The 8,265-nt window shown below is 53.1% G+C and overlaps 1 protein-coding gene across 4 annotated transcripts in view; it reads left to right on the top strand.

Moving 5' to 3' along the window:
• Positions 1–5,681: 5,681 nt before the first annotated feature.
• The window catches only part of acan (aggrecan), a 100,057-nt gene continuing 97,473 nt past the window's right edge, over positions 5,682–8,265 (top strand). For 3 of the 4 annotated variants that reach the window (XM_033050486.1, XM_033050484.1, XM_033050483.1), the window contains exon 1: positions 5,682–6,048. The gene's annotated coding sequence lies outside the window, so the exon portion shown is untranslated. The remainder of the gene's footprint in view (positions 6,049–8,265) is intronic. The other variant, XM_033050485.1, reaches the window with a different exon arrangement.

The following is an 8,265-nucleotide window of genomic DNA, read 5'->3' as shown; positions in this document are numbered from 1 at the left end:
CGAGGAGGTGGAGGAGGAGGGACTGCGGGGACCAGGGAGCTCTCCTGGACTGGCTTTACTCTGGACACGTGGAACGTAGGATGGACCCGCATGGAACGAGGCAACTTGAGCCTCACAGCCGCTGGGTTGATGACCTTCTGGATCTCAAAGGGACCGATGAACTTGGGTGCCAACTTCTTGGACTCCACCCTCAAGGGAAGGTCCCGGGTCGACAGCCATACCTTCTGGCCCGCGAGGTAGGTGGGGGCCTGGGTGCGGTGACGGTTGGCAACCGTGGCATAACGGTCCACGGAGCGGAGAAGAGCCGCCCTGGCTTGGGTCCACGTCCTGCGGCAGCGACGAATGAAGACCTGGACGGACAGGAAACCTCTTTCTCCAGCGCCGGGAACAGTGGAGGCTGGAACCCGTAGGCACACTGGAAAGGGGAGAGCCCAGTGGCCGAGCTTGTCAGGGTGTTGTGGGCGTACTCCACCCACAACAACTGCTGGGACCAGGAGGAGGGATGCTTGGACACCATACACCACAGCGCCGTCTCCATCTCCTGATTCTTCTTTTCAGTTTGGCCGTTGGACTGGGGATGAAATCCGGACGTCAGACTCATGGTGGCCCCCACAAGCATGCAGAACTCCCTCCAGAACACAGAGGCAAACTGGGGTCCCCGGTCGGAGACCACATCGACGGGGAGACCATGGAGCCTGAAGACGTGGAGTAACATGAGCTTGGCAGTTTCCTTGGCAGACGGAAGCTTGGGCAGGGGCACGAAGTGAGCCATCTTGCTAAATCTATCGACCACAGTCAGGATGGTGGTGTGACCACTGGATGGGGGCAGGCCGGTAACAAAGTCCAGGGAGATGTGGGACCATGGTCGATGGGGTACAGGCAGTGGAAGCAGATGACCCGCAGGAGCTTGGTGTGAGACCTTGTGCTGGTTGCAAACGGGACAGGCGTTGACAAACTCCCGAGTGTCCTCCTCCAGCGATGCCCACCAGAACCTCCGTAGCACCATCTCCTTGGTCCGCTGAATGCCGGGATGACAGGTGAGTCGAGAGCTGTGGGCCCACTGAAGGACGTCGGACCGCAGGGCAGAAACCACAAACAGGCGATCAGGAGGGCATGCGCTTGGTCCCGGCTGGTTCTCCAAGTCCGCCTTGACCTTCTCCTCCACTTCCCAGGTGAGGGAGGCAACCCTGTGCGAGGACGGGAGGATGGTCTTGGGGCCAGAGGCAGGCTCCTCCTTCGCCAAGAACTGTCGAGAGAGGGCATCGGGCTTCACGTTGTGGGACCCAGGTCGGTAGGAGAGGGAGAAGTTGAAGCGGGTGAGGAAGAGAGACCAGCGGGCCTGATGAGAGTTGAGCCTCTTGGCTGACTGGAGGTATTCAAGGTTCTTGTGGTCAGTCCAAACCAAGAAAGGCTGCTCGGTTCCCTCCAGCCAGTGACGCCATTCCTCCAACGCCAACTTAACCGCCAACAGTTCTCGGTTGCCAATGTCATAATTCCTCTCAGCAGGGGTCAGGCGTCGGGAGAAGAAGGTGCATGGATGGAGCTTCTGGTCCCCGGCAGCCCGCTGGGACAGAACAGCTCCCACCCCCAAGTCGGAGGCGTCCACCTCCACCACGAACTGTCTCTCTGAGTCCGGAACTTGGAGGATAGGGGCTGATGTAAACCGTGTCTGGAGTGTCAGAAAAGCTTCGTCGGCCGCGGCAGACCACCAGAACGGAACCTTGGAGGAGGTGAGTGCCGTGACGGGTGCGGCCACAGTACTGTAGCCACGGATGAACCGTCGGTAAAAATTGGCGAACCCCAGGAACCTTTGGAGCTGCTTGCGGGAGTCAGGAACAGGCCAGGTGGTGACAGCAGAGACCTTGGCGGGGTCCATCTTGATGTTCCCTTGGCCAACGATGTATCCTAGGAAGGAGACGGACGTGGAGTGAAACTCGCACTTCTCAGCTTTAACGAAGAGCGAGTTCTCCAGGAGCCGATGTAGAACTGCCTGGAGGTGGTGTACGTGTTCCTCCTTGGTCCATGAAAAGATGAGGATGTCATCAAGATAGACGAACACGTACTTGTTCAACATGTCTCTGAGAACGTCATTGACCAAAGCCTGGAAGACGGCCGGGGCGTTGGTGAGGCCAAAGGGCATCACCAGGTATTCATAATGTCCCGTGGGAGTGTTGAAGGCGGTCTTCCACTCATCTCCCTCTTTGATGTGGACCAAGTGGTAGGCGTTGCGTAGATCCAACTTCGAAAAGACGGTGGCCCCCTCCAGGAGCTCGAAAGCAGAGGAGATGAGTGGGAGAGGGTAGCGATTCTTCACCATGATGCCGTTGAGCCCCCGGTAATCTATGCAGGGACGCAGAGATTTGTCCTTCTCCACGAAGAAGAACCCAGCCCCAGCAGGAGACGAGGAGGGACGGATGAGACCAGCAGCCAAGGAGTCGTTTATGTATTTCTCCATGGCGCCTCTCTCAGGGGCGGACAGGGAGTAAAGGCGACCCCTAGGAGGAGCAGAACCAGGCAGGAGGTCTATGGCGCAGTCATAGGGCCGATGAGGAGGAAGGGAGGTGGCCCTAGACTTGCTAAAAAACCTCCCCAAAGTCATGGTACTCGGCTGGGACCCCCGTCAGATCTGGAGCAGAACTGGAGCAGGTGGCCGGTTGAGGAGCTGTGGCTTGCTTCAGGCACACTTGGTGGCAGGAAGGGCTCCAAACCAAGATGACCCCCGTCCTCCAGTCGATGTTGGGGTTGTGTCGCCGAAGCCAGGGGTAACCCAGGATGAGGGGAAGACGGGGAGACTGCAGGATGAGGAAATGGATGGTCTCATGGTGATTACCAGACAGGATCATGCGCACTGGGACCGTCTGGTGAGAAACAGTCCCCAGGAGATGGCCGTCGAGGGCGTTGACGGGAACAGGTTCAGGCAGGGGAACACAACTGATGCCTAGCTGGCGGGCTAGTTCCTTGTCCATAAGATTAATGTCACAACCAGAGTCTATGAAGGTGGCGAGAGTGTGAGAACCATCAGACAACAGCAGACGGGCATGACAAAGAGGGCGTCGGGCAGAGGAAAGTTCAGAAGTTCGACACCAGTAATTCCTCCGCTACTGGTGAGTCTGGCCTTTTACTGGACACTTGGAGATGTAATGACCCGCCAGGCCACAATAGAGACAGAGGTTCCCCCGACGCCGACGTTCCCGTTCCTCGGGGGTGAGACTGGTGCGACCCACCTGCATGGGTTCGGGTTGCCTCGACGGTTGCCCCGACGAGGGTAGTCCAGTCTCTGGAGGAAAACGAGCTTGGGTGGATAGCTGGCGGTCCGCCTGTCCCTGTCGCCTCTCCCGACGTCTCGCCAGGATGCGTCAGTCCAGATGGGTCGTTAGCTCGATAAGCCCATCCAGAGAAGAAGGAAGCTCTTGGGACACCAACTCATCCTTGATATAGTCATTCAAGCCCAGCAAGAAAGCGTCACACTGGGCCGGGGCGTTCCAATCACTCTGACGGGCCCTGGTGCGAAAGTTGATGGCGAAGTCAGCGACGCTCTGGTTCCCCTGGCTCAACCCCAGCAGACCTCCCGCAGCGTCCGGACCCATCGAAACCTCACCGATCACCTTGTGAAGCTCCGCGGCGAAGGCCTGGAAAGAGGAGCAAGCCGGCGTGCGTCGCTCCCATTCACCGTTCCCCACAGCCGAGCTCTGCCAGTCAGGTGATTAATGGTAAACGCCACTCTCGTCGTTTCCTGGGCGAAGGTGTAGGGCTGCAGGGCGAAGAGAATGGAACAGTTTGTGATGAATAGGTTGCAGCCCTCCGGGTCTCCAGCGTAGCACTCCGGGGTTCCCACCCGGGGCTCAGGTGATGGTCCTGGCGGACCGGGAGCTGGTGCTGTCGGAGCCGGAGGCGAAGCATGGGGTGTAGCCTGGGCGAGGGTGGTCGTCAGCTGTTGGACCTGGGTGGCTAGTGCAACCAATGCTTGCTCCTGGCTTGACACAGCCTGTCGAACCTCGGAGTTGGAGGCAGTGAGCATAGCTTCGTGCTGCAGGAGCGTGTGCTCAATCCTCTCGAAGCGGTTTGACGGAGACGTTGTGTGCGCTGAGTCCATTGTTGGCCAGATTGTACTGTAACGGGTATAGCTTGGACCCAATAGCAGCACAGAATCAGGCAGGTATAGTTGGTAATGAACTTTATTACGATACTGTAACACAGAGTAGTAACACAGGAATGGGTACACCGTACTCACACAGAGGCTCAGGAATGAGCGAGGGTTCCGAAGAGGGGCAGGCAGGTTAGAATCCGTGTAGGCAGTCGGGAAATCGCTGGAGAGTCTTGCATGAATGCTGAGAACAATCTGGCACTTGGTGAATGGTGAGGAGAGTCTATATACCGGGTTAATTGATGATCAGAGGCAACTGAATGCAACAGGTGAGGAGAGTTGGGCTGATGAGAGGGGAGTGGCAGGCGAAGAGAAGGAGGGAAAAGTACTGGGAGGTGAATTGGATGAGAATGAGGAGAGGGCAGACTGTGACAGAAAATAGGTGCAGGAGGAGGCCATTCAGCCCTTCGAACCAGCACCGCCATTCATTGCGATCATGGCTGATCGTCCCCAATCAATAACTCGTGCCTGCCTTCTCCCCACATCCCCTGATTCCACTAGCCCCTAGAGCTCTATCTAACTCTCCTTCTCTCCAGAGATGCTGCCTGTCCCGCAGTTACTCCAGCATTCTGTGTCTATCTTCGGTTTAAACCAACATCTGTAGTTCCTTCCTACACATTAGTACAGTACAGGGGAACTTAGTACAGTACATGTACAGTACAGTATAAGCCCAGACTGGGAAAAGCAGAATCTCTGGATAGAAGGAATGGCTGATTTTTCGAATCAGACCCTTCTTCAGCTGATCCAAAATGTCACTCATTCCTTCTCTCCAGAGATGGGCTACATGTCCGGCTGAGTTACTCCAGCATTCTGTGTCGACCTTCGGTGTAAACCAGCATCTGCAGTTCCTCCCCACACATTTCGTCATGGTCCCCTGAGTTTTCCTTTCTCACCTCCTTCCCCCCCCTCGCCTTCTGCCAGCCTCTTTACTTCATCACCTCACCTCCCATCCTTTGGCAATGCCTGCCCCTCGCTCCCCCACCTCATACCCCCCCTCCCTCTCCACACCCCCCACACACTCCTTGCTCCCAGAAACAAACGACTCTTCTCAATGGTCTGCAGTTGTTCAAAGTTCTGTTTCAAAGATCAAAGTGCCAGGTGACAAAAAACCTGCTGCTGAAATTCTCTCCACCCCCCCCCCCCCCCCCCCCCCCCCTCCCCCCCTCTCCCCCTCCCACACAATGAGCGTGAATTATTGTCCTACCCCTTCCTAAATAACGAATGTGTACTTCACCGAAGATTTTGATTCCGGGTTTTTTCCAATCGGGTAGGAAAAGGTGACAATCACTTTAAAACTATATTTGTTCAGGTGGAGAGTTAAGGCAGTCACGTTCATGCATTAGTCACAGTGGATGTTGGACTGTGTGCTCGCCTTGTGGTATTCTGAAGAAGATGTTGCCACCCCTTCTACCCCACCTACTCTGTGATTCAGTGTGTCCCACCTCCAGGCTCTGATCTACAGCTGCCACCCCCTGGACCCCAGCCGGCGACCCACGGAGGCGGATCCACGACTAATTTGGTCATTTCGAAGCACAGGGGGGAAGATACCCAGAGGCTGCTAAGGAGGAGCCTTTTTGCATCCCAGTTCTCAGCCTCTGCCCATTCTGTGTGGCTCCTGATCTAGGCTTGGAGAAGTCTGCGCTGTCTCCCTCTCTGCCTCTCTCAAGGATCCTGTCTGCCAGGACACGGATAACCCATCAGAAGGACAAGCGGAAAAACCCCCCAACAAAAAACACAAAAAAGGAAAAACACACACCAACCAAAAAAAAAAACACGGACGGAAGGAACGAACCGAGGAGAGTGTCCACCAGCTCCGGGATCCAAGATTTTAAAACGAAGTTAGTCTCTCTGCAAGGTGTATGGTACTTTTCACATTTCTCGACAACAGCACTGAATTGTTCAAGGTAACTAGCCTTTTGAGCGCGGGCGAGATTGAAGAAAAGCAAACAATGTCCTAACGATAGAGGCTTTTCGAAAACAGCATGTGCTAGATATTTCACTGGATGTTGAAATGCTTCTGTTCCAGATGTGTGTGTGTATGTGTGTGTGTGTGTGTGTGTGTGTGTGTGTGTGTGTGTGTGTGTGTGTGTGTGTGTGTGAGAGAGAATGTAATAACGATTATGCCAGAGAAAAGCTAATTAATCTGTTCTACTTAATATTGAACCCTCGAACCGCGCGGGTTGTAAAGCAAGTCGTTTAGTCGTTGGATTGTGTTACGGACAACTTAAGATGCTGTTTGACACTCGGTGACTAACTTCAGGATGTCTGATAACAATCAATGCAGTATTTAAACGGCCCTGGCATGATTATTGTTTCCATGGTCTGATACTTTCATGTTTGGAACGATGCAGAGAGGAAGAAATAGATTGATAATGTTGGCTAGTCAGGAGAGTCTGACATTCCTGTACAAACACGGAGGACACAGTGGAGGCAGTGTTAGGCGCACTGTGCACTCTGCAGCAACCTAAAGATCTCTGTTCTCAGACAGATGTTCAAATATTGCCGGATGAGATGAATGCTGTGTGTGGCGGTTTGATAGACCCGTGTATGATTTTAGCTTGCAATGTTGAATTTGCCTTCAGTGTTGAACTTTAAACACCGTTGGAAGAGAAAGTTGTTTTAACAATGTTTTAAACTGTCAGGGGAAAATGAATGGCAGAGCTGCTGCCTTTCAGCGCTTACAGCGCCAGGGTCCCAGGTTCGATCCTGACCTCGGGCGCCGCCTGTGTGGAGTTTGCACGTTCATCCCTGTGACCGCGTGGGTTTCCCCGGGGCGCTCCGGTTTCCTCCCACACTCCAAAGACGTGCGGGTGTGTCGGTTAATTGGCCCCTCAAGTGTGCAGTAGAATAACATAGAACTGGTGTGAACGGGTGATCGATGGTCGGTGTGGACTTGGTGGGCTGAAGGGACTGTGTCTCTAAACTAAAAAAAAAAGAAAGAATAACAAAATCGGTTTACTTTCAATTGATCTATTATTAATTTATCACGCTTAGAAAATAATAAGCCATGTTTAAGTTAGCCAAAAATGCTGGAGAAACTCAGCGGGCGAGGCAGCATCTATGGAGCGAAGGAAATATTTTTATTTCATAGATGCTGCCTCACCCGCTGAGTTTCTCCAGCATTTTTGTCTACCTTCGATTTTCCAGCATCTGCAGTTCCTTCTTAAACACAATGTTTAAGTGCACGTTTTGATTATCTTCTTCTGAATATTCTGAATGGTGTAGTCGGCAGGGCAGTAATCTGCATATCGCCAACTTGGACAATTTTTACATTTTTAATCAAGCCAATCTGTGTGGGAGGAAACCGAAGATCTCGGAGAAAACCCTCGCAGATCACGGGGAGAAGAATGTACCAACTCCGTACAGACAGCACCCGTAGTCGGGATCGAACCCGGGTCTCTGGCGCAAGGCAGCAACTCTACCGCTGTGCCACCGTGACCGATGAATGTGAATGATATCAGTGGTGAATCACACACTCAAATTTTCCCCTTCCTCAGCGACCGTGAGTTAGTTAGTAAGTCAGTTAGTTAGTGCGCGGCGTTTCAGCCACCAGATGACGCCTGGCTTCCCTTCTGGTCTCACCATTCTCTAAGTCTAATACACTGGCCTCTATGTCACTCCAGCGAGACTCACAGCAAGTAACAAAAGTAGTTTTCATCTGAGCGTTGGACCACATACAGAGCAAGGACGGATTGCCGAAGCCAGGAAAATGAAGGGCTGGATTTTTTATTTTTACACAGAAAAAATACCCCAACCCCGAACCCAATGCAGAAACGGAAACCTTAAGTTTACATTTTTTTGTACAAAAACAAAAATCAGTCTTTCCATTTGTGTGCACGCCCTCTTGCTACACAGTGTCGGTCTCGGTGGAAATGAACGCTACTGATCTGAAGGGACTTTTTGTGAGGTGGCCACCGAGACAAAGTTCAAGGGAAAGCAATCTAAACGACTGCAAGTAAAATGCGTTATAAATCAGCTGGCGTGTGGGATAGAATAGCATGAAGGATGATGAGGAAATTGCAATTGCTCAGCCTTTTAAATAAGCGCCTTAATGGTGACAGAGGGAATATTTCTCCTTTTATGGCCGCGATCAATAGTTAAGGCTGTGAACTAGCCAAGAT

This window comes from Amblyraja radiata, chromosome 34 (genome assembly GCF_010909765.2).
Source record: "Amblyraja radiata isolate CabotCenter1 chromosome 34, sAmbRad1.1.pri, whole genome shotgun sequence".
NCBI lineage: Eukaryota > Metazoa > Chordata > Chondrichthyes > Rajiformes > Rajidae > Amblyraja > Amblyraja radiata.
This window is presented reverse-complemented; position numbering and strand designations above follow the sequence as displayed.